This window comes from Symphalangus syndactylus, chromosome 4 (genome assembly GCF_028878055.3).
Source record: "Symphalangus syndactylus isolate Jambi chromosome 4, NHGRI_mSymSyn1-v2.1_pri, whole genome shotgun sequence".
In the NCBI taxonomy this organism is placed as follows: Eukaryota; Metazoa; Chordata; class Mammalia; order Primates; family Hylobatidae; genus Symphalangus; species Symphalangus syndactylus.
In genome coordinates this window covers 19,591,616-19,619,009 of record NC_072426.2, presented here as the reverse complement: position 1 = coordinate 19,619,009, position 27,394 = coordinate 19,591,616, and the positions used below count along the sequence as shown (strand labels likewise).

At 37.1% G+C, this 27,394-nt stretch overlaps 1 protein-coding gene across 4 annotated transcripts in view; it reads left to right on the top strand.

Annotated features, from left to right (window-relative positions):
• The window catches only part of MEI4 (meiotic double-stranded break formation protein 4), a 374,155-nt gene that overhangs the window by 251,306 nt on the left and 95,455 nt on the right, over positions 1-27,394 (top strand). For all 4 annotated transcript variants that reach the window (XR_010120452.1, XR_010120453.1, XR_010120450.1 and 1 more), the window contains exon 6: positions 245-405. The gene's annotated coding sequence lies outside the window, so the exon portion shown is untranslated. The remainder of the gene's footprint in view (positions 1-244; positions 406-27,394) is intronic.

Here is a 27,394-nt window from a genome sequence, read left to right as displayed (position 1 = left end):
TTACTGAAGAACTGCATCAAGTGTTGCACAGCCTGTAGGTGACAAAGTTGTCATGTATGTCTTTTCCTTTAGTATCTAAAATAAAATTATGTTTAGAGAAAAGAATGTCTTGAGGTTATGTGTATTGCTCAGACACAGTGGAAAGAAGGATTTAGGCTTTATATATTTATGTATAGTTTTGATTGACTATTGGATAAATGAATGAATGAATGATGCTGTGCTTTCAATTATCATTTCCTATGAGGTGCATTTCGTAGTAAGAAAGAAGGACCAGACAGCTGATGCAGTCCAATACTGATTGCTCCACTGTTCTACAAATCTGGAACTCTATTAGGCCCCCATCTTTTTTTCCAACTCCAGAGAAAGGGAAGCTACGAAAATGCGGAAAAGCCTCAGCATATGAATGTAAGTTAAGAAATGAGAGCTTAGTTTACTTTTGCTTCACTTTCAACAGTTACCGTTTACTATGTCTGCTTCAAACCTTTAATCACTCAAAAAACAGATAAGCCTTTATCTGCTCATGGATACTTTAGCTGAACAATACAGAGAGTAATTCATAGCAAATTTTGTGTATTCAAAGGGATTATATGCAAATTGATCTATATTTTCTCCTCAAAATGGGGCAAAGGAAACAGCAATAAATGGGATCAATTATGGCAGAATGATGGCAGAATTTATTAATAGTCTGAGGACTACCATCAAGTCAACCTGCTATTCAGAGGAAATATGAAAAATTCATTAGAATGTCACGAAACATATATTGTAGACGCAGTGTTTACAAGCAGAATACACTGAATAGACAATTACATAATAAAGAGTTAGACTTGATCCCTGCTGCCAGGGGATGCAACATGATTTGACTTTCACCAATTTCAGTTTTGGAAATAAAATTACTGGCATGGTAGTAATTGTGAATGTGTTAAAGTGGGTAGAGATAATACAAAAGCAGTATGTCACATTGTAGGAAATATTGAAAATCTAACAATTTAATAAAAGTTAATAAGGCAAGAAGTGATAGATTTATGAATATAGACATCATCTTCCCTGAAAGTTGTTCTTTATAATGGAGAAAATATTTTCAATATTTCCATATAAAATTGACCTTTATTCATCTCCTTTTGGTATCATATACCTGCCAAATATTGGGTTATAACTGTGTCAGTATGACATTTTATTTACAATTAATCTCAATGAGTATAAGGAAATGAAAGACACTATGACAAAATGAGCTTCTCAAGGTACAAGCACACCCATTTATAAGTAATTTTTCTACATTATTTACTGTTGAACTCTTTCAAGTCAAAAATAGATCATGTTACTTCTGAAATGTCGTTAAAGAAAAAAGACTTCCTATTCGTTTTCCTTTCTTAATTTAGTTTTAAATAATGGCTACTAAAGCTGGATAAATATCCATAGCAAATATAAATGTATCCTACAGTATAGTAATTGCCTTCCTAAGTATATACCCAGAAGAATCTCCTCCATAAGTACAAGAGGGAACATTTATTAATTAAAGAATATTCCATTACTGTTTGTAATAGCAAACTCTTTAATGCTCATGAGTTAGAGGGATAGTAAACTGTATTACCTTTATCAGATGAAACACTATCCAGTAGTTAAATTACAGCGATATATAGCAATATGGTTCAAAAGTGAAAAAAAAAGATTACATACAACATGCAACCCATTTTATAGAATTAAAAGTAATAAAAATGAAAATATATGTCTGTGGATGCATATACATGTGATAAGCTCTATAAAAGAGAAATGTAGGAAGCCATGAGACATTTCAGGATAATGTTAACAAGTTAGCAGAAGGCAGGGGAACAGATTAGCCAAGATCAACCATATATTAGGTGTAAGTTATTGTGTAAGATTTCCTAAGTTTTGCTTTGGATTTGTACATGATTGTTTCACTATAAAAAGAAAACTAATACACATAATAAAGAATGGAAGGAAGGAGAGAAAGAAGGGAGAGAGGAAGGAGAGAATACTATGAATGGACCAACAGTGAAAGTGTATCATGACCCAAGAATCATGATTAATCCAATTCTGCATCTGCAGAACAAAAACAAAACATAAAAAGCAACATACAGGGCTATTTTTTGTGAAAAGATACTGGACTCAATTCTTTACCATTTGCAATTGTGCGTTAGGCTAAGCCTGATATGCATTAAGTGTAATTGTCTTATTCAATCATTTATATTAAGAAATGGGCAACTCAGATACTTTGGCCACAGTTCAGGGCCACTAGCTGACCTTTGAAGTGGTCATAGCCATTATTACCCTATGTAATCTGAAATAAGTGAGCAAATAATTTGTTTAAGCATACATAGGCAAAACTACCTTCCATGAGAACCTCACGTGGGAGCTAATTGGGGATAAATAAATATATCCTTCAGTTAATACAGAATAGCTTTGAAGCAGTTTTATAAAGCAAACACTAATTCTATTATAACTTCTGTTTTAAATTAGGTATTGCTTTCTCCTTGGGAAGAAATATTAACCAATATGCAATCAGATACTTGGAAAGCCTACAAATCTTCTAACATTTTACATTTAAAGTGTATTAACTTTCTGATAAAACACTCATAAGTATTCCCTAAACAGTAACAATGAAAGTGATCTATTCTTGCTGCTCAAAAAAGTGGGAAAATATAGGATATATAAGAAACAAGATAGACAGAAATACTCAAACTTAGATTCTCAGCCTCCAGTTTAGCAAATTTAACTTGCTATCTATAGAAGATTATTTTACTTTTCCTGTGTTACCTCAGTCACCTTAGAGACTACTTTCCAGACACCATAACTGATACCCCTTGTCATACTGTTTTTAGATTATAAGAAACATCATATAAAAGTAACTGATAAGCTCAGCACTATCCTAGCATTGGAAAGTAAAATCCCAGAATGTTCTGAGAAATGTCTTTGTTTGTTTGTTTCTTTTTTTGTCTTGTTTTCAACCATCTAAATGTAAATACTGGTTTATTGATTTGTCTATTCAATTGATGGCTGTATCTGCCTAAGGCCCTACCAGCACAGTAAAATGTTATTGTTAATTATATCAAGGTGCTAGTTATTGCTTGATATTACTAGATACCTGAGTGTATCTGCAATGTCTTGAGTAATTCTGCCTAGACTCTCCAGGTGATCCAGGTGTTACTGACAAGATGGTAATACAAGATACCTAAATGAATTGAATTGAGTTTACAACCCAAGGTTAATATTTCGTGAGAAACATGTATGAGCTGTTTCCCTATGTTCTTTAGAATACATAGAGAGTAGATTATCAAAACCAAGACATTTTCAGAGGGCATTGTTTTTGTCCTGAGTACTTCTGTACCTCACATACACCCAGTCCCCAAGTCTTCCGTTTACTCAATTAAGGGGCACAATCTGTATGAAACAGTCCCACATTAAGGTCAATCACCCCCTTCTCCTTGACCACATTATTCTCTCTGGTTTTTATCATAGTGTCTATATGTCTACATTCCACTGACAAAGACAATGGCAAGTATTTTTATCTTATGTTTCCAGTTCCCCAACTCTGGATAATGGTAGTGATTGCAGTGATTGGTCATTTGTACCCTAAACACATTTGATGAGCTTTCCTTGAGAAAATCACATAGGAAGACCTAATTTAGCCATAACACTGAACCTCTTCTGTTCTTCTAATTACTGTGCTCTCATTTCTATAAGATCTCTCTCAAACCATTTGTTTCCTCAGACCTATAACCTCTCATTTCCTCTCTTGGCAGATAACCTTGTCCTGTACTTTACATAGAAATTAGGACAAACAGGAATTCTCTTAACTTACTTCCTGCTAGCAAACATAAACCTTCCCATCTGCCATCATTTTCTCTTCTTTACCAAGTTTACAATTAAAAAAGACTCGTTGAAGTATCTGTGTTTTGGATCATGTATTCTCTTATGTTCACAAGAAACATGGCTGATATGCCTCTGTTCTTTATCTTTAAATTTCCCCAACTTTCCATACCACAAACAAACCTTCCTGAATCCCTTATCTTTCTCCAACTAACATTCTTTTTCTCATCACAATTAAATAGTTATCTGCAATGTCTACTATTATTTCCCTGCCATCCCAATTCTTCTTAATTCATGGCAACAATTATTAGCTTTCTGATAGGCTTCTTGTGATGATGAAATTATATAATCAGGTAAATATCACAAACATTATTATTACTCACTTATTGCTCATTTGGGAGCATTCAACAGTTTGATCACTCTCCTCTTGAAACACTCTGAATTTTGGATACCATGATCCATGCACCCTGTATTGTTTCCCTACCTCTCTGGCATCTCTTTATCCTTATCTCTTGTTAACTTCACCTACTTCACATGATTGAATGTAAAGTTTCTCAGGAGTGTGTTCTCAGGCCTTCTTTAGCTTTATATGCTCTATTCCAATGTGAAATGATTTATTCTTGTGGTTTCGGTGACCATAATTTTACTGTATGGGTCACAGTACCCAGGTGCAAATAACTGTATACAAACCAACTTACACAGAAAATGAATTTATTCAGACTATGAGAAAGCTTACAAAATCTCAGGGAGACTCAGAGCTAGGCTAAAGGCTGATTACAGAAACAGTGCCTACGCTGGGAAAATGTGCTAGTGAAAATCTTACTGCCACCTCTGAAGAACGGGAGGCTTCTACCACTATTCTTCCCCCCATGTAGAACAGGTTTCTTGCTTGTCTTGTTTATGCATTCATGTCTGTTAAAGTCATATCTTAGTGTTGGAACTTAGGTCATATATCCGTTCTTGTTAAAACTGTAAGCAACCTACAAATGTGAGTTTTCTGAATTCTAGTCGGGAAAAACAGGACTCGTAGTTTGAAAGATTATAGAAAATAGAATTCTCCAAAATATTAGGTGACAAGAAATGGCACAGGTCCACCTCTACAGTTAATGTTAGCTGTCTGACATTATTGTATATTCTTCTGCTAAATTTAATCCTCCAAATAGCAAAATGCTCACACCTATCCTAATGTGACTATCCATAAACAAGTATATCTTCATGTTCTCAAAAAGGGGGAGTTTTATCGATCACAGTATCTGTGGTAGGACCAGTGAATTTCATGACAGTTGATATTGAATTCTGTTCATACTGGACCCTCTTCCCTGTTGCAATAAGTTATCACTAATTAAAATTTGTCCTTAACATTTTAGTGTCTGGTTTTGTTATCCTTGACAGAAATATCTGCTCATGCAACTTACTTGTACTTCAGGACCTGCTTGAAGTCAAACCTGTATTTATAACATTTCTAATTGATGGATCATTTCTGGACCCAACCAATTGTATAGCTTGGAGTATTAGGTAACACCAAGTCCATGAGCATAAGCTCAGGTCATCTGGTGCTCTATCATCAGTTGTTTAGTGACTCCCAGTACATCGTTTCTGCCAAAAAAACCCAAAAAACAAAAACAAAAACAAAAAAAAAACACAAACTTTTAATGAAAACAATAGTAACTTGCCATGAACTTTGCCTTAAAACATTAGGTACCTACAGCATGACTCTCCTATTAAGGCTCGACACGAACTTTATACAGTATCATCTTCTGTGACAGATACTTTGGAAATGATTGGATTTACTGTTATAAAGCACATTGCAGAGTTGCCTTCATGGAGTGTTGTCCAGCCTAAAGATTTTCTCTTGCTAAGCAGACATTTAAAAATGTCATGCTTTTGGCTGGGCGCGGTGGCTCACGCCTGTAATCCCAGCACCTTGGGAGGCCGAGGTAGGTGGATCACGAGGTGAGGAGATCAAGACCAGCCTGGCCAACATGGTGAAACCCCGTCTCTACTAAAAATATGAAAAATTAGCCAGGCGTGGTGGCATGCGCCTGTAGTCCCAGCTACTTGGGAAGCTGAGGCAGGAGAATCGCTGGAACCTGAGAGGCAGAGGTTGCAGTGAGCCGAGATTGTGCCACTGCACTCCAGCCTAGGTGACAGAGCGAGACTCCGTTTAAAAAAAAAAAAAAAAAGTCATGCTTTTGCATCACTAGCCAAATCAATCAGAGTATCCAACTGAACTGTAGTGATACTTTTCTCCAACATCCAAAGAAATCCACTGTACCTCTTTCTTTGTGACTTATGGAGCAAAGTACAGCAACTTGGCCTTTCACTTTCAATAGTATATTCTATATTGTTCTATATTACAGGATATTCTGAAACTTCAAAATGGCAGGGCCCTGTGTGAAGCAATTTCATTATTTTCTGGTCACCAACGTGTCTGAGTCTGGTGAAACAGAACATATTCATACTCAACAAGTTACATGAAGTGGATATATTACTTACCGATGGGCAAAAAGAGACAACAGAAGCCTAGGATTCACTGCGAGCCAATCCCCAAGTCTCAGAAAGTTGCCCAGGGCAGATGGAGTCTTGACTGCACTTGAATGCAGCCATATCTATTAACAGCTACATTCTAAGCTTCTGGGTCTTTTCAGGGAACCATTTAGGGAATAGAGTCACTCCAAGTTTGCAATAATTCATTAATTTATCTTCTTTAATTCAAAAGATTTTATGGCACCTTTCATTCATTCAGCATAGGTCACCTTTGTGCATAACTTTCAGTCAACTAACTGAGCAACCAATTAAAATATCTGACTGATTCTGGCTATTAAATTATAGGCAATAAGAGGTAACGAGAAGCGACATATAAGCAATTTGCTTTCCTTGCAGAGTACTTATCTTAGGGATACTGAGGCAAGGCATTACTAGCCTAAACGGACTGGCAAATAGGTGCTGTTTTGCTGGCAAGACACTCCATGAGTGTTTGGGGTTCTGTCAGATTTTCCCCCTTTTGATTCTGGTATCTCATTCTTTTTCATTCAACATGCTGTTATTTAAAAATCTGACAAAGATATGAATTCAACTTAAGTTGAAATTCAGCAACCCAGAGCATCAGATAGGATGCTTGGTTATGTTAATACTCTTATTGCAACAAAATATACTTTTGGCACAGACATAGTAAGATCCCAATTCTCTTACTACACCTTGAGCCAAGACTTTAAATTTTAACCTTACCATTTTCTGTTATTAAGCTCTCCAGTGCAGCTGGAAGCAGCCAGCCTTCCTCCTCTTTGTAATCCTTAGTACTTCCTCTCGTTCTCTATCAATAGCTACAAGGTTTGTTTAATTTTTTCAACTCTTGACTTCAATAGCCATTCTATTTTACAGGATAATTTAAGTAACTGTTTAACATGCAATGTCATTAAACAATAGAGTTCCCAGTTCTGTATTAACTAGATCTTCAATGCCTTCAATCACAACCTGTTTAAAGGAACTATTCAGTCTATGTGTTCTCATTGTTCAATTCCCACCTATGAGTGAGAATATGTGGTGTTTGGTTTTTTGTCCTTGTGATAGTTTACTGAGAATGATGGTTTCCAGTTTCATCCATGTCCCTACAAAGGACATGAACTCATCATTTTTTATGGCTACATAGTATTCCATGGTGTATATGTGCCACATTTTCTTAATCCAGTCTATCGTTGTTGGACATTTGGGTTGGTTCCAACTCTTTGCTATTGTGAATAGTGCCGCAATAAACATACGTGTGCATGTGTCTTTATAGCAGCATGATTTATAGTCCTTTGGGTATATACCCAGTAATGGGATGGCTGGGTCAAATGGTATTTCTAGTTCTAGATCCCTGAGGAATTGCCACACTGACTTCCACAATGGTTGAACTAGTTTACAGTCCCACCAACAGTGTAAAAGTGTTCCTATTTCTCCACATCCTCTCCAGCACCTGTTGTTTCCTGACTTTTTAATGATGGCCATTCTAACTGGTGTGAGATGGTATCTCACTGTGGTTTTGATTTGCATTTCTCTGATGGCCAGTGATGATGAGCATTTTTTCATGTGTTTTTTGGCTGCATAAAAGTCTTCTTTTGAGAAGGGTCTCTTCATGTACTTCGCCCACTTTTTGATGGGGTTGTTTGTTTTTTTCTTGTAAATTTGTTTGAGTTCATTGTAGATTCTGGATATTAGCCCTTTGTCAGATGAGTAGGTTGTGAAAATTTTCTCCCATTTTTTAGGTTGCCTGTTCACTCTGATGGTAGTTTTCTTTTGCTGTGCAGAAGCTCTTTAGTTTAATTAGATCCCATTTGTCAATTTTGGCTTTTGTTGCCATTGCTTTTGGTGTTTTAGACATGAAGTCCTTGCCCATGCCTATGTCCTGAATGATATTGCCTAGGTTTTCTTCTAGGGTTTTTATAGTTTTAGGTCTAACATGTAAGTCTTTAATCCATCTTGAATTAATTTTTGTATAGGTGTAAGGAAGGGATCCAGTTTCAGCTTTCTACACATGGCTAGCCAGTTTTCCCAGCACCATTTATTAAATAGGGAATCCTTTTCCCGTTGTTTGTTTTTGTCATGTTTGTCAAAGATCAGATAGTTGTAGATATGCGGCATTATTTCTGAGGGCTCTGTTCTGTTCCACTGATCTATGTCAGGAAGGGGAACATCACACGCCGGGGACTGTTGTGGGGTGGGGGGAGGGGGGAGGGACAGCATTAGGAGATATACCTAATGCTAAATGACGAGTTAATGGGTGCAGCACACCAACATGGCACATGGATACACATGTAACAAACCTGCACATTGTGCACACGTACCCTAAAACTGAAAGTATAATAATAATAAAAAAAGAAAAAAGAATAAATAAATAAATAAATAAATAAACTATTCAGTGATTTCTATTTATTTGAGAGCCTATTGCCTCTCTTGAGGCCAAATTTTATATTGGTCAGTGTTCTTAGTTGCAAACATGGGAAAACATTCTGGCATATTTAAGGAGAAAATGGAATTTTAAAGCGGTATTATATAACTTATACATACTTAAGGAAGAACTGGAGGGCAAGATTTTGAAACTACCCTCCCAAAATCAATGACAATACAATACACCACATGGGCTACTCTGGAATAGATACCATGACCATGCCACTTGGAACAGATTGCTTTTAGGATTGGATGCCTGATCTTCTGCCCCCTACCTCCCCCACCCACAAACCTATGCAGAAAAAAAAAATACCTCTGTCATTACATGTATTGGACATGTGTATTTGCCTTTAAGTGGTCACCTCTTCATAGCGCTAACTTTTTAATGCGAATTTCAAGTGGATTCAACTGACTACAGAAATCTAAGTCACATGCCTTCTCCTAAAACTCTAAGGGTGTCTGGCATATTACTATCCTGGCCTTTGCCTTGGGAAGACTGACTAAATGATGAGTGTCCACTGTATAGGACATATCTTAAAGACACCTAAATTAATACCATCAATCCTGTGATAGATATTACTAGCACTCACCAAAATTTCTGCATCTTTTCTTCTACCTAAATAATAACGAGAAACTACTAATTCCCTGTAGAAATCAGTAGAGGTCATATAATTTACCTTGGCTGATGGAGTGTAAATGGAAGTGACAAGTGTCACTTCAGGACAGAAACATTTTTGAGCTTATAAGCCTTTGCACACATTCTCTTGGCCTGCTATGGTAAACAGTGAAGCCTCAAATAGAGACGAAAGCATCACAACGTGGGAAGGCATCAGTCATCCAGGTGCCTGAATAATAACTTGAGTGAAAAAGCTCCCTTCCTTACCTGCAATGGACATACAGCAAAAGCAAGACATAAACCTTGTTGTTCTAACTCGCTGAAATGTTTTTGTGACATATCTAGCTCATGCTGACTGACAAAACCCAGAGCTGTCTTCTCACTATACATTTTATACTGTATATATAATAGTTTGCAAGGCAGGATGCTGGGCTGTCACACAAGCACTCCAAACTCAACATGTTCAAAAATGAACTCATAAACTTTTCCTAAACTATTCTTCCTGCAGTGTTTTCTGCTTCAGTGCATTAGCCAACAGCCATGTGTCTATTTATTTAATCTGATTCTCTTCCAGTTTCCACCTCCTCTCCTTTCTACTGCTCAGGCATGTGTTTTACATCTCTGCTTGATATTATTGCCCCAGGAAACATACCTTCATTCCTTGATCTTCCAAACCTGTTATATTCTCCTAAAGAAGTTCATACTTAATGGTCACTCTTGTCCTCTTCTTGTTATAACTTGTATGGGTTCCATCGTCCCAGGACAATCTTTAAATTCTATGATGAAAAAACAGTGACTTCTTTACCATAGTTTCTTCAATTCCAGCATATAATAGGTCATCAGTACTCTTTTTAATGAAGGTTTGAAATTAAGAAAATAAATAGGCCGATCACAGTGGCTCACGCCTGTAATTCTAGCACTTTGGGAGGCTGAGGCGGGCGGATCACGAGGTCAAGAGATTAAGACCATCCTGTCCAACATGGTGGAACCCCATCTCTACTAAAAATACAAAAATTAGCCGGGTGTGGTGGTGCACACCTGTAATCTCAGCTACTTGGGAGGCTGAGGCAGGAGAATTGCTTGAACTCAGGAAGCGGAGGTTGCAGTGAGCTGAGATTGCACCACTGCACTCCAGCCTGGCAACAGAGCAAGATTTCATCTCAAAAAAGAAAAAAAGGAAAAAAAAGAAGAAGAAAGAAAAACAAAAGAAAATGAATGAATGACTAAAATGGCTCCTAGAAGATACCTTCATATACTTATCTTACTTCTAGTTTTTTGCTCTACTCAAGTCGTTGTTCAGACTTTTTTCTTTTAAAAGGGTAGATTTTAAAAGTATCCTGTCCACTGAATACGCCATGTTATCTGCCCATCTGTTCTACATTTTGTTTCATTTGTTCTACTTATATACACCTACTGTTTGCATGAAATTATTTTAATGTCAATCTTCTTTACTATTTGGAAAACAAGAGTTTATTTCTCATACCCCATGCTGGCACAGAATAATGACACATTTTTTGGATTAAAGTATTTTCAGGAAATATCCTCCACAATCTGAGAAGGTGGAGAAGAAAAAAATTTGATATTTTGATATTTTTCCTCTAAATTGAAAGAAATTCTGTTTTGGAATAAAAATATGGCTTGATTCATTCTAACTCTTACATCTAGAAAGCATTTCAGTGCATTTTAATACTTGAGTATTTAATTTAATACTAGATTTTAAATAACATCTTTGAAAATTGTTTTTAGTGTTTAATATGACTGATAATATACGGTTAACAAAAATTCTGTTGTTTAAATCTTTTCCAGCTATGTAATCTTGTAATAAAACAATCCTAGTAATGAACTAGAAAGTAGAATAGAATTTTTTCAGATGTTTTTCTTTGGTTCAAATGTATCTAAAGCATAATACATTGGTGGGATATAAGAGAGGATGTTTAAAATCCCATCCAAAGAGTAATTTTTGACTTTTCCAGAATATTTGGTCTCTAATCAATAAATCATGCACTGAGGGGTTTTTTAATGAGCACCATGTGTGGGATAGATAGCAGCAACTTGGCAGATCCCACAGGTAATTCTTAATAGTGAATCCACATTCTTCATAGATCTCTACTAACTTCATCAAGATTTTTCTCTGAAGGGTGCATGGGAGCTGTCATAATATATTTTCCCATACCATGCTGAAGAATTGGGGAAACTGGTAAAAAATGAAAATTTGGGGGACATTAACAGATTTTCCCTTGAAGCTGCCTGAATATCATTTAGAGAAAAAAAAAACATATTTGGTAAACAGCAAGAAAGGTAATTTAAAAAGCAGTTGCAGTGTGGTGTTACAGTATATTTTTAAAAAGCAACTTTGGTATAATAAAATAAGATCTGCAATGAACATTTTTTTCTGCATAAAGAGAAAACACATAACTTTTAGGGGCAAATATGTAAGTCAGAAATTACTTGGATCTTTTTTGAGGACATCACAATATGCTTACTATCATGCCTAGGTGAAAGATCCTTTTAACGATTTTCTCCAAGCAGAGAGATTGGCAATCTGGCAGGCTCCAGGGAATTCTAACTATAATCTGAAGGCTCTTTTAAATTCTCTCTTCGAGTGAAAGAAATGTAAACTCTCCTCAGTACGTCTGCTTTGCTTGTTGTAGTTCATACCCAAGGAAAATCCATTTTATATTTCTTTTGGGAGTTATTAGGTATATATTACTACGTCCAAGGAGACACGAGCTCCTCTAGACATGGATATAAGCTTCAATATCTGTATTAACCATTTTGTCTCTGATGTTTTGACATCTGGGGCCTTGTTGACTCTGAAGAGACTGCCCCTCCTAGAGCTTACCAACTCCTAGAGGTAGTAAGTGACTGGGCTGCAAGCATAACTTTCACATGCAAACCAATCAATCCAGAGACCATACCCCAAACATCCCCTTTCTAGGGCTTTCGCAGGGCTCACACTATGCACCACTATCCACCTACACTGACCAGATACCAGATAACTAGAGACAGATCCTATATCTCAGAGCCCCCTGAAATTACTCAAACTAGCCAATCATTGTATTGATTACCCTGCCTTGCCCATTTCTTCTGGGAGAAACCACAATAAAGGCTATTGCCCATGTTTTGCCCTGCTGCCTTTGCCTCTGCACTGACCATGGTGCTTCCATATGTGCCACTCCCCTCTTCATGGTGTGTCATGCCCTCTCATTTCTGGGGGTTCTGTGAGCTTAAATAAGCCGCTTTTTGATTGGCAATTTTCTCCTGAACTGTTGGCCTCACCATACCTTAATAACATTAATACCTACTTTTTAAAACAATATCCAAAGTTAGACGATATTCGAGGAATACTACGGGTTATTCTTTTGGTCAGAGTAGTCATTTCCTTTCTAGGTGATTTAAAAGATGCCAACAAGTTTTATTTTGTGTTTTCCAACTTTTATTTTAGGTATGGGGGATACATATGTATGTTTGTTACATGGATAAATTGTGTGTTGCTGGGGTTTGATATACAAACTATTTTCTTACCCAGGTAGTGAGCTTAGTACTCAATAGGTAGTATTTCAAAATTCACCCTACTCCTAGCCTTATCCTTCAAGTAGGTTCCAGTGTCTGTTGTTCTCATCTTTGCATCCATGGGAACTCAAAGTTGAGCTTCCACTTATAAATGAGAACATGTGGTATTAAGTTTTCTGTTCCTGCATTAATTTGCTCAGGATAATGGCCTCCAGCTCCATTCATGTTGCTGCAGATGACATGATTTTATTTTTTATGGCTGTGTAGTATTCCATGGTGTATATGTACCACATGTTCTTTATCCAGTTTACCACTGATGGGCATCCAGGTTGACTCCATGTCTTTGCTATTGTGAATAGTGCTGTGATTAACATATGGGTGCATGTGTCTTTTTTATATAATGAATGAATATAATGATATATTTCCTTTGGGTATATACCTGATAATGGGATTACTCATTCTAATGGTAGTTTTAAGTTCTTTAAGAAACCTCCAAACTCCTTTCCTCAGTGGCTGAACTAATTTACATTTCCACTAGGAGTGTATAAGTGTTTCTTTTTCTCTTCAACCTCATCAACATCTGTTATTTTTTGACTTTTTAATAATAGCCTTTCTGACTGGTATGAGATGGTATCTCATTGTGGCTTTTATTTGCATTTCTCTGTTAGTGACATTGAGCATTTTTTCATATGCTTGTTGGCCATGTGTATGTCTTCTTTCTTGCTGTTGGTGTTTTAGTTGTTGTTGTTTTGTTTTGTTTTTGGTGGAAGTGCCAGGGGTATGTCTTCCTTTAAGAAGTGTCTGTTCATGTCTGTTGCCCATTTTTTTTATTGGATTGTTTGTTTCTGCATGTTGATTTAACTTATCCTTATACATTTTGGATAGTAGTCTATCGTTGGATGCATAGTTTATGAATATTTTTTCCCATCCTGTAGATTATCTGTTTACTCTGTAGATAGATCCTTTAGTTTAGTTAGGTCCCATTTATCTATTTTTGTGTTTGTTGCAATTGCATTTGGAGACTTGATCATGAAATATTTGCCAAAGCATATGTAGAGAAAGGTATTCCCTAGGTTTTCTTCTAGAGATTTTATGGTTTTAGGTTTTACATTTAAGTCTTTGTCTATTTTGAGTTAATTTTTTTATATAATAAAAGGGTTCAGCTTCAATCTTTTACATATGGTTAGCCAGTTATCCAAGCATAATTTATTGAATAGGGAGTCCTTTTCCCATGATATATTATTGTCAACTTTGTTGAAGATCAAATGATTGTAGGTGTGTGGCTTTATTTTTGGGTTTGCTAACCTTTTCCATTGATCTATGTGTCTGTTTTTGTACCAGTACCATGCTGTTTTGGTTACTGTTGCCTTGAAGTATAGTTTGAAGTCAGATAGAGTGATACCTCCAGCTTTGTTCTTTTAGATTAGGATTTCTTTGGTTTTGGGGGCTCTCATTTGATTCTTTGTGAATTTTAGAATATATTTTCCTAATTCTGTGAAAAATGGCATTGGTAATTTGATAGGAATTGTATTAAGTCTGTTAATTGCTTTGAGTGGTTTGACCGTTTTAACACTGTTGATTTCTCCTATCCATGCACATGAAATGTTTTTTTCTATTTGGTTCTGTCATCTCTGATTTCTTTCAGTAGTGTTTTGTAATTCTCATTGTAGAGATCTTTTACCTCTCTGCTTAGCTGAATTTTTATGTATTTTATTATTTTTGTGGCTCTTGTGAATGGGATTGCATTCTGGAATACCATTTGTGTATAGAAATGCTACTAATTTTTTTACATTGATTTTGTATCCTGAAGCTTTACTGAAGTTGTTCATCAGTTCTAGCACCCTGTGAACAGAAAGTATGGGGTTTACTAGCTATAAAATCAAAACAGAAAATCCAAGTAAACCCAATCACAAATGACAAAAGGGACATTACCATTGACTTCACAGATATACAAAAAAACTCTGAGACTACTATGAACACCTCTATACACACAAACTAAAAACCTAGAAAATTGGATAAAGTCCTGGAAACATCCAACCTCCCAAGAGTGAACCAGGAAGAAATTGAAATCCTTAATAGACCAATAATTAATTTCAAAGTTGAATCAGCAACAAAAAGCCTACCAATATCAATCAGAAAAAAAGCCCTGTACCAATGAACTCATGACCAAATTACACCAGACATACAAAGAAGTGCTGGTACCAATCCCACTGAAATTATGCCAAAAAATCTAGGAAGAGGGGACTCTTCCCTAATTCACCCTATGAAGCCAGCATCATTCTGGTACCTAAACTTGGCAGAGACACAATGAAAAAGAAAACTTCAGACCAATAAACCAATACTCCTGATGAACATGATGCAAAAATCTTCAACAAAATACTAGCAAACCAAACCTAGCAGCACATCAAAAAGCTAATCCACCATGATGAAGTAGGCTTTATTTCTGGGATGCAAGGTTTGTTCAACAGATGCAAATCAATAAATGTGATTCATCACATAAGTATAACTAAAAGCAAAAACCACATGGTCATCTGAATAGATGCATAAAAGGATTTTGATAAATATAACATTGTTTTTTGTTAAACACTTTCAACAGACTAGGTAACATAAGTTTGAAGGAATATACCTCAAAATTATAGCCATCTATGACAAACCCAGAGCCAACATCATACTGAATGGGCAAAAGCTTGAACCTATTTATCTTCAGAACCAGAACAAGACAAGGATATCATCTCTCACCACTCCTATTCATCATAGTACTAGAAGTCCTAGCCAGAGCAATCAGGCAAGAAAAAGAAATAAAAGGCATATAAATAGAAAGAGGAAGTCAAACTATCTGTCTTCACAGATCAACAGGTTGTAAAAATCAAAAATACCTGTGCCCTACCCCCTCAAATTTATACCAGACATTTTCACTAGATTAAAGAAAGACATTATTTGATATCACTAATATAGTGATCTTCCCCTTAGCCACATATCATAAAATCATCTAAACTCTTAGATACCTAGCTGAATGCAAGATGTAGAGAAAAATGGGTCGTAACATGAAAGCTTGTGTAAGAGTGAAGAATTTCTTAATTCACATAAGAATGAGGAATGTCTTAATTCATAATTTGATATTTTTCTAAAATTGTTCTTTTTAGTAATATAATCATCTATTTTTATTAGAAGAAATATTTTACAATTAGTACATTTTGGTTTGCTAATCTAATGTGCTTTGCCACCATTTAAAGAAAAAAAAAATGGTAAAGTCAAAATGTGTTAACCATATGAGGTAAAACTTGCCAAAATTAAGTTCTCAAGATAGATTGAGCACTCTGATGATTTGAAAGAAGCAGAAAACAGTGTCCAGAAAACTAAACTCGTGAGCTCTGCAACTCAGGAGCCAATACCAAATACTACTCTAATGTGTACTCCTTTTTTAAATCTTTCTTGAAAATATCCTGGCTTGATCAGTTTTCCATGAGCACTTCATATTCTGTGTCCTACCTAACCCACTGCTATGTGACCCTCCAAATTCATATGTTGAAACCTAATATCCAATATGATAGTATTAAGAGATGGGCCCTTTAGGAAATGATGAGGTCATGAGGACTCGTTTCTCATGAATGCAATTAATGCCCCTATAAAAGAGGCCCATGGGATCTTGCTCATTCCTTCAGCCATGTGAAGATGTATAGAAGGCACCATATATGAGAAAGGGCTCTCACCAGACACCAAATCCGTTGACACCTTGATCTCTTGGATTTCCTATTTTCCAGAACTGTGTGCAGTTATTTCCTCATCAGTGAAGGGATGGCAAAGAAGTGTAGGAGGTACCAACATGGAAAATGGGTATTCTGACCAGTTAGTTATGCCATTTTAAATACAGCCATTAAAAATTCAGATGAATAAATTTAAAAGGGTTAATTTTATGAAAATTCTAAAGAGATTCTCTAAATACTGCTCCCTATTCATTTAAAATGTTTGGATTTTAAATTTAAATAGGCTTGCCCATTTGTGCTTTCCCACTTTGTAAAATCATTTAGTATTTGTTGAGTACACCCTCTGATATTGTTTGGCTATGTCCCCACTCAAATCTCATCTTGAATTGTAGTTCCCATAATCCACACATGTTGTGGGAGGGACCCAGTGGGAGGTAATTACATCATGGAGACAGTTACCCCAGTGCTATTCTCATGATAGTGAGTTCTCACATGATCTGATGGTTTTATAAGAGGCTTTTCCCCATTTGCTTGACACTCATTCTCTCTGCTGCCACCCTGTGAAGAGGTGCCTTCCACCATAATTATAAGTTTCCTGAGGCTTCTCTAGACATGTGGAACTGTGAGTCAATTAATCCTCTTTTCTTTATAAATTACACATTCTCAGATATTTCCTTATAGCAGCATGAGAACAGACTAATACAGTAAATTGGTACTGGGGTGCAGTACTGCTATAAGGATACAGAAAATGTGGAAGCAAGTTTGGAACTGGGTTACAGACAGAGATTAGAACAGCTTGAAGGGCTTAAAAGAAGACAGGAAGATGTGAGAAAGTGTGGAACTTCCTAGAGACTGGAAGGTTCAGAAGACAGGAAGATGTGGGAAAGTTTGGAACTTCCTAGAGACTTGTTGAATGGCTTTGACTAAAATGCTGATAGTGATATGGACAATGAAGTTCAGACTGAGGTGGTGTCAGATAGACATAAGGAACTTGTTGGGAACTGGAGCAAAGATGATCTCCCTGTGCTTTAACAAAGAGACTGGTGGCATTTTGCCACTGCCCTACAGATCTGTGGGACTTTGAATTTGAGAGAGATGATTGAGGGTATCAGGTGGAAGAAATTTCTAAGTGACAAAGCATTCAAGAGGAAGCAGAGCATAAAAGCTTAGAAAATTTGCAGCCTGCTGATGTGACAAAAACTAAAAACCCATTTTCTTGGGAGAAATTCAGGCCACAGACTGCAGAAATTTGCATAAGTAACCAGGACCTCAATGTTAATCACCAAGACAATGGGGAAAATATCTCCAGGGCATGTCAGAGACCTGCATGGCACCCTGGAGGTCTAGAAGGGAAAAATGGCTTCATGGGCTGGGCCCAGTGCCCCCTGCTCTGTACAGTCATTGGAGTTGGTGCCCTGCATGATAGCTGTGGCTAAAAGGGGCCAACGTACAACTCAGGCCCCTTTACAGCTGTCATTCAGGGCACCAAGTCCCATGACTGTACAGAGGGTGCAAGCCCCAAGCCTTGGTGGCCTACACATGGTATTGGGCCTGCAGGCACACAGAAGTCAAGAATTGAGGTTTGGGAACCTCTACCTAGATTTCAGAGGATGTATGGAAACTCTGGATGTCCAGACAGAACTTTGCTGCAGGGGCAGAGTCCTCACGGAGAACCTCTGCTAGGGCAGTGCAGCAGCGAAATGTGGGGTTGGAGCCCCCACAAAGAGTCCCCACTAGGGCACTGCCGCCACTTGTGGAGCTGTGAGAAGAGAGCTACCATGCTCTAGACCCCAGAATGGCGGATCCTATGACAGTTTGCACTGTGTGCCTGGAAAAGCCACAGATACTCAATGCCAGCTGTGGAGGCAGCCATGAAGGGGGATACACCTGGCAAAGCCACAGGGATGCAGCTGCTCAAGACCATGATAGCCCACCTCTTGTATCAGTGTGGGAACAGACTAATACATCCTCTGGGCCAGGCCCACTTCTAGAGACTGGAAATGCAAATCTAAACAAATGATGTGTCACACTATTGATTTGCATATGTTGAACCATGCTGGCATCCCTGCAATACATACCACTTGGTCACGATAAATGACCTTTTTAAAGTATTATTGAATTCTATTTGCTAGTATTTTGTTTCAATTGATGTTGAAAAAGCATTTTCCATAGTACTGGAAATCCCAGTAACAGCAATCAGATGAAAGAAATAAAGGGTATCCAAACTGAAAAGAACTAGGTCAAATTAGCCTTGTGATATGTTTTGGCTCTGTGTCCCCACCCAAACAGCATGTTGAATTGTAATTTCCATGTTGGGGCAGGAACATGGTGGGAGGTGATTGGATCATCGGGGCAGATTTCTCCATTGCTGTTTCATGATAGTGAGGGAGTTCTCATGAGATCTTGTTGTTTAAAAGTGTGTAGCCTTTCCCCTTCTTTCTCTTTCGTGCTCCACCATGGTAAGACATGCTTGCTTCCCCTTCACTTCCCTCCATGACTAAGTTTCCTGAGGCCTCCTAGCCATGATTCCTTTACAGCCTGTGGAACTGTGATTCAATTTAACCTCTTTTCCTTATAAATTACCTAGTCTCAAGTAGATCGTTAGAGAAGTAAGAGAATGGACTAATACAGAAAATTGGTACCTGAGAAGTGGGGGTGCTATAAAGATACCTAAAAATGTGGAATTGACATTGGAACTGGGTAATGGGCAGATATTGGAAGAGTTTGGAGGGCTAAGAAAAAGATAGCAAGATGAGGGAAAGTTTGTAACTTCCTAGGAACTTGTTAAATTGTTGGATTAAAATGCTGATAGTGATGTGGACAATGAAGTCCAAGCTGAGGTGGTCTCAAGTGGAGATAAGGAACTTATTGCAACTAGAGTAAAGGTCACTCTTGACTATGCTTTAGCAAAGAGACTGGTGGCATTGTGACCCTGCTCTAGAGACCTGTGAAACTTTGAACTTGAGAGAGATGATTTAGAGTATCTGGCAGAAGAAATATCTAGCAGCATTGTTCAAGATGTGGCCTGGCTGCTTATAAGTGCCTATAATCATTTGCATAAAGAAAGAAATTCCCTGAAACTAGAATGTATATTTAAAAGGGAAGCAGCACATAAAAGTTAAAATAATTGCAGCTTGACCATGAGGAGGGAGGAATTTTCTGGGGAGGAATTCAGGGCTGCAAAAATTTACACAAGTAAAACGCATCCAAATGTTAATAGCCAATTCAATGGGGAAAATGCCTCCAGAACATTGCAGAGGCCTTCACAGCAGCTCCTCCCATCACAGGCCTGCATGTCCGGGGGGAAAAATGGTTTTGTGGGCCAGGCCTGGGGCCCCATTGCTCTGTGCAGCCTTGGGACATAGTTCCCTGTTTCCCAGCCACTCCATCTCTAGCCATGGCTATAAGGGGCCAGGGTACAGTTCAGGCTCTTGTTTCAGAGGGTGCAAACCCCAACCCTTGGTGGCTTACATGAGGTGTTGGGTCTATGGGTGCAAAGAAGGCAAGAGTAGAGGTTTGGTAGCTTTTGCCTAGATTTCATATAATGTATGAAAATGACTGGATGTTCAGGAAGAAGCCTGCTGCAGGGGTAGAGCCCTCACAGAGAACCTCTGCTTGGGCAGAGCAGACAAGAAATGTGTGTTTGGAGCCCCCACACACAGTCCCCAATGGGGCACTGCCTAATGAGAAGAGGGCCACTGCCCTCCAGACCACAGGATGATAGATCTACCAACAGCTTGCACCATGCACCTGGAAAAGCCACAGGCCTCAGTGCCAGCCCATGAAAGCAGCCACAGGGTCTGTACCCTGCAGAGACACAGAGTTGAAGCTGCCCAAGGCCTTGGGAGCCCACTCCTTGCATCAGCGTGGCCTGGATGTGAGACATGAAGCCAAAGGAGACTATCTGAGAACATTAAGATTTAACAACTTCCCTCCTGGTTTTCAGACTTACATGGGGACTGTAGCCCCTTTGTTTTAACGAATTTCTCCCTCTTGGAATGGGTCTATTTACCAATTGTATCTTGGAAGTAACTAACTTACTGTTTATTTTACTGGTTCACAGGTAGAAGGGACTTGCCTTGTTTCAGATGACATTTTGGGTTTGGACTTTTGAGTAAATGTTGGAGTGAGTTAAGATATTGAGGGACTGTTGGGAAGGCATGATTGTATTTTGAAATGCGAGAAGGACTTGATGTTTGGAAGAGTGCAGGGGCAGAATGATATGGTTTGGCTCTGTGTCACCATTCAAATCTCATGTTAAATTGTAATTTCCAATGCTGGGGGAGGTACCTGGTGGGAGGTGATTGAATCATAAGGACAGATTTCCCCCTTGCTGTTCTCATCGTGGGGAGTGAATTCTCAAGAGATCTGGTTGTTTAAAACTGTGTAGCACTTCCCCTTTCACTCCCTCTCCTGCTCTGCCATGATAAAATGTGCTTGCTTCCCCTTCACCATGATTGTAAGTTTCCTGAGGCCTCCCAGCCATGCTTCCTGGACAGTGTTTGGAACTGTGGGTCAATTAAACCTCTTTATTTGTAAATTACCGAGTCTCAGGTAGTTCTTTATTCTCTCATGTGAGAATAGAGTAATACACCTTGTTTGCAGATGACATGATCTTATATGTGGAAAACCCTAAAGACTCCACAAAAAAACTATTAGAACTGATAAACAGATTCAGGACAGTTGTAGGATACCAAATCACATACAAAAATTAGCAGCAGTTCTATATGTTAATAGTGAACAATCTGATAAATAAATTTAAAAAGCATTCCCATTCATAATTGCCATGAATAAAATTAAATACCTAGGAATTAACCAAAGAAGTTAAAGATCACTACAATAAAAATGATAAAACACTAATGAAAGAAATTGAAGAGGACACCAAAAGATGGAAAGACATTCCATGTTCATGGATTAGAAGAAACCATATTGTTAAAATGTTCTTACTACCCAAAGCAATCTACCAGTTTAATGCAATCCTTATTAAAATACCAATGACGTTCTTCACAAAAATACAAAAAAAAATCTAAAATGCATAAGGAACTAAGAAAGAGCCCAAAAAGCCACAACTATCCTAAGCAAAAAGAACAAAATGAGAAAAATGACATTACCTGACTTCAAAGTATCCTACAGAGCTATAGTAACCAAAACAGCATGGTACTGGCATAAAAACAGACACATAGACCAGTGGAACAGAATAGAGAACCGAGAAACAAATCTATACACCTACAGTAAAATCATTTTGACAAAGTTGCCAGGAACATATATTGTGGAAAAGATAGTCAGTTCAATAAATATTGCTGGAAAAACTGGATATCTATATGCATAAGAATGAAACTAGACCCCTGTATCTTACCATAAACAAAGATTAAATAGATTAAAGACTTAAATCTAAGCCTTCAAACTATAAAAATACTACAAGAAAATATCAGGAAAACTCTCCACAACATTGATTTCAGCAAAGGTTTCTTGAGTAATATCCCACAAGCACAGGCAACCAAAACAAACATGGACAAACGGGATCCCGTCAAGTTAAAAAGCTTCTGCACAGCAAAGGAAATAATCAACAAAGTGAAGAAACAACCCACAGAATGGAATATATCTGCAAATAACCCATCTGACAAGAGATTATCAGCCAGAATATAAGTAGCTCAAACAATTCTATAAGAAAAAATCTAATAATTCAATTAAAAATGGGCAAAGTATATGAATAGACATTTCTCAAAAGAAGACATACAAACAGCAAACATGAATATTAAAAGGTGCCCAACATCATTGATCATTAGAGAAATGCAGATCAATACTACAATTAGATATCATCTCACCCCACTTAAAATGATATATCCAAAAGATAGGCAATACCAAATTCTAGCAAGGATGTAGAGAAAAGAGAACCCTCTACACTTTTGATGGGAATGTAAATTAGTACAACTACTACGGAGAACAGTTTGGAGGTTCCTCAAAAAAACTAAAAATAGAGCTGGCATATGATTGAGCAATTCCAGCACTGGGTATATACCCCAAAGAAAGGAAATCAGTATATCGAAGACATATCTGCACTTCTATGTCTGTTGCAGCACTGTTCACAATAGCCAAAATTTGGAAGCAACCTAAATGTTCATCAAACAGATGAATGGATAGAGAAAATGTGATACTTATACATAATACAGTACAATTCAGCCATAAAAAAGAATGAGATTCTGTTATCTGCAACAACATGAATGAAACTGGAGGTCATTATGTTAATGGAAATAAGCCAGGCACAGAAAGACAAACATCACATATTCTCACTTATTTGTGGGATCTAAAAATCAAAACAGTTGAACTTGTGGACATAGAGAGCAGAAGGATGCTTATCAGAGGCTAGGGAGGGTAGTGGGATAGTTGGTATGGGGTGGGGATAGTTAATGGGTACAAAAAAAAATAGTGAGAAAGAATGAGTAAGACCTAGTGTTTAACAGCACAACAGAGTGACTATTGTCAATAATAATTTAATTGTACACTTAAAAAGAATTCATATAATTGGATTGTTTTTAACATGAAGGTTAAATACTTGAGGGGATGCATACTTCATTTTACATGATGTAATTATTACACATTGCATGCCTGTATCAAAACATCTCATGTACCCCATAAATATATACACCAAGTGCCCATAAATTTAAAATATATGTTTAAAAACTTTGTTACTACTCTAAAAAAGTAAACAAAAGTAAAAAATTTCTTGCTTCATGAAATTTACAACCTGAGGAGTGTTTGTGTATAATAAATAAATAAAAATATGTTGTCAATTAGTGCAAAATGGTATAACAAAGCAGTGCAATGTAATAGAATCCTTCACTAATTCCTCATTACTTTAGAAAGGAATGGGGCAGTCAGGGAAGGACATTAAGGTGATGACATTTGAGAAGAGACTTGAAAGGAGTGGATCATAAGAAAATATGGTGGAAAATCATTTCAGGCAGAATGAAGGCAGTTGCATAGTTCTTGAAGCAAGAACATGTTTGGGAACTGTAAGAAGAGCAAGAAGGTCAAAGTGTCACAGACACAGTGATGGTGGGGATAGCAGTTAGAGACATAGTTGAGTCAAATCATGTAGGATTTGGCAGGGTGCAGTGGCTCAATCCCAGCACTTTGGGAGGCTGAGGCAGGTGGATCACTTGAGGCCAGGAGTTCAAGACTGGCTTGGCCTACATGGTGAAACTCTGTCTATTAAAAATACAAATATTAGCTGGGTTTTGTGGCACATTCCTGTAATCCAAACTCCTTGGGAGGCTGAGGCATGAGAATCACTTGAGCCTGGGAGATAGAGGCTGCAGTGAGCCAAGACTATGCAACTGCACTCCAGCCTGGGCAAGAGAGTGAGACTCAATCTCCAAAAAAAAATAAAAGAAAAATACGTAGGAAATTGTAGGTTGTGACCTTTCTATGGTAAGGACCTTGAAATTTATTTCAAGGGGGATTGGAAGCCATTTGAGGGTTTTGGAGGGAAGAATGATGTGAGCTAATCTACATTCACAATTAATTTGGCTGCTCTGTGGAAAATAGACCATAGGGGTCCAGAGCTGAAGCAGGAAGATGAGTTGGAGGGGTATTATATTAGTCCTATTGAACAATAGTGGTGGCATTTATTTTTCTATATAGTCGTTTGTGGTTTTTACTGTATGTTGTTTAAAGGCAGACCTTGATTTATTCACTTTTATTGTCAATATGCAGGAAATGCCTTGCACAATAAACAAATGTCTGTTTGATAAACACTTATAGAGGGAAGGGATGAATAAATGGATAATGAGTTTTAATATTCTTGAATCTAGTAAATAGAAACTCACATGGGAAAGCATATCTCTTCCCAAACAATATAATTTTTTAAATTTTTTTAAAAAGAAAATTTCATTATTTTTTCTGGTGAAGGCACACACATGTTTTTCTATTTAAAAACTGAAAATGTTGGAATCTACTCATGTACCAGCACTAAATGAATGTGCAACCACGGAGGAGACTTCTGCAAAAAGTGATCAGTTGTTTTTAAGGTTTATAGGAAACAGGAAAGGAAGAGTGGCTCATATTTATGAGAAGTAGACGATGTCTTTAAAGAGGATAGAAGTAATTATCCCTGCATTCTCTCTCCCTTCCTTCTTTCTTAGCAGGTGGCACTGTGTTCTCTTGGGCTTACAGAAACTCAAGGTCATAGAGCAGATGGTTTATTATTGGGGTAGAGTAAAACAAAATAAATCTTTCATCTAAAATCAGTTTTATTTGGAAATAAAATTTTCACTTTCACAGATAAACTTAAAGTTGGCACAAAAATGAGAACATGTTGAATTTGAATCAATTGCTCTGATTCCTTATGTTTTCTGTTAAGTGATAATCTAATGCTCTTCTGCTGTCACTGACAAAATAACAATAATAAACTTTAATCCTAAATACAAGTATTAATTATATAAGAAACATTTGCAACAAGATCGTATTTGGAACTTCAATTAACCCCAATTCAGGCCCTACTACAAGAAATTTAACATTTAAATGATGAATTTCATTCGCAAATCAATGCTTTTGGTAGGAAAATAAGGAAAAATGGTCATGTCAATATGTCATTCGACTATACTGTAAAATTACAGAATAGTTGAACCATGCACCTTGCCTATAAAGATAGTAAAGGTTTTCTGATGAGCAATTCCAGATGGCTGCAATGTCTTTCAGAAGTTGGGGTGAAAACTATCCAATTGGGGGTTGGGCTTACAGTGAACACTCAGAGTTGTCTGAATGTGTGTCAGACATTAGGGAAACTTCTGCTTGGACTGTCGTTACCTCTTGTCATCCCATATCAGTTTGATTTTTACAGAGCCTGTGGCATCTGTCGTAATCTTAGGATATTCATTGGCAAGTGGCAATTTAATTTTCAAGTTGTTCAGATAAAAAAAATGAGTTGCTCCTTGATTTCTATTTATTTCACATACTGCATATCCAATTTATCAATACATCCTGTCAGCTCCATTTGAAAAGACATATCCAAAGTCTTCCTGCATCTTACCCACTATTGCCTTCATTATCTTGCTCCTGAATTACTGCAAATACTTCCTGTCTTCCTGCTTCTACCCTAAAGGCCACTCCACAGCCACAGGGATATCTTATATTGAAACATTAAGTCCAACTACACCTCTCCTCTCCTCAAATTCCCACAATGGTTTTTCATGAAAATAAAGACAAAGTCAACAGAATATAAGCCTTATGTAATCTATGTCCTCTCTCTCCAATTATCTTTCTGACTTCATCTCCTATGAAGTCAGATTTTCCCTTTTATTCACTCTGCACCAGGCATACTGGCCTTTTTGCTGTCTCTAGCACAGATATACTCTTGCCTCAGGGCCTTTGCACTTGCTGTTTATTCTTTTTGGAGTGCTTGTCTCCAGGCATTTATATAGCTCACTTATTATTTATTTCAGGATTTTATTGCAAAGCAATGTAACCCTCTTCTTAGTGAAGCCACCCTCTCTAAAATTACAATACCATACCACACAAATCTATTTCCTTTCCCTGTATTTTTCTTCCTAAAACTTACTCCAACAAAATAGACTGTATATTTTACCTACATATCTTTATTGTCTTTTCCCCTAAGGATTTTGTCTATGTTCACTGCTATATCTCTCCACATCTAGAACAGTCTCTGGCACACACCAAAGAATCAATAAGATTCTAATAAATATTTGTTTATTTATCATTCTAAATTTTCTCTACCTACATACATTTTATTTTATTTCATAATTTAAAATTTTATGGATTAAAGACATGCAGGTTTGTTACATGGGTATATTGCATGACACTGAGGCTTGAGCTCCCAGTGATCCCTTCACCCAGGCAGTAAGCATAGTACCTAACGGGTGTTTCTGCAGCCCATGTCCCCTTTCATGCCTCCCCCATCTAGTATCCACAGCATATTTTGTTCCCATATTTACGATCATGTGTACCTAATGTTTAGTTCCCATTTATGAGTGAGAACACGTGGTATTTGGTTATCTGTTCTTTCATTAGTTCACTTAAGGTTATAGCCTCCAGCTCCATCCATGTTGCTGCAAATCACATGATTATATTATTTTTAATGAATTTATAGTGTTCCATGGTATATATGTACCACATTTTCTTTAACCAATACGCTGTTGATTGGCACCTAGGTTGATTCCAGATCTTTATAACGTGAGTAGTGCAGCAATGAGCATATAAGTGCATGTGTCTTTTTGATATAATGAATTATTTTCTTTTGGGTATATATGGTAGTGGGATTGCTGGATTGAATGCTAATTCCATCTTCAGATACTTGAGAAATCTCCAAACTGCTGAACTAGTTTATATTTCTACCAAGAGTATAAGTGTTCCTTTCTCCCCACAGCTTTAGCAGCATCTGTTAATTTTTGACTTTTTAACAATCTCCATTCAGACCTTTATGAGATGGTAATCTCCTTATGGTTTCCATTAGTATTTCTCTGATAATTACAGATATTGCATATTTTGTTATGTTTGTTGCCACTTGTATGCTCTCTTTTGAGAAGTGTCTGTTCATGTCATTCACCCAGTTTTTTTAATTAAATGTTTTGTCTTTTGTTTGTTGATTTGTTTAGGTTCCTTGCATATTTTGGGTATTAGACCCTTGTTAGATGCATAGTTTGCAAATATCTCCTCCATTCTTTAGGCTGTTTATTCTATTGGTAATTTCTTTTGCTGTGCAGAAGCTCTTTAGCTTAATTAGGTCCTATTTCTCAATTTTCATTTATCTTGAATCGCTTTGGTTTCTTAGTCATAAATTTGCCAAGGCTGA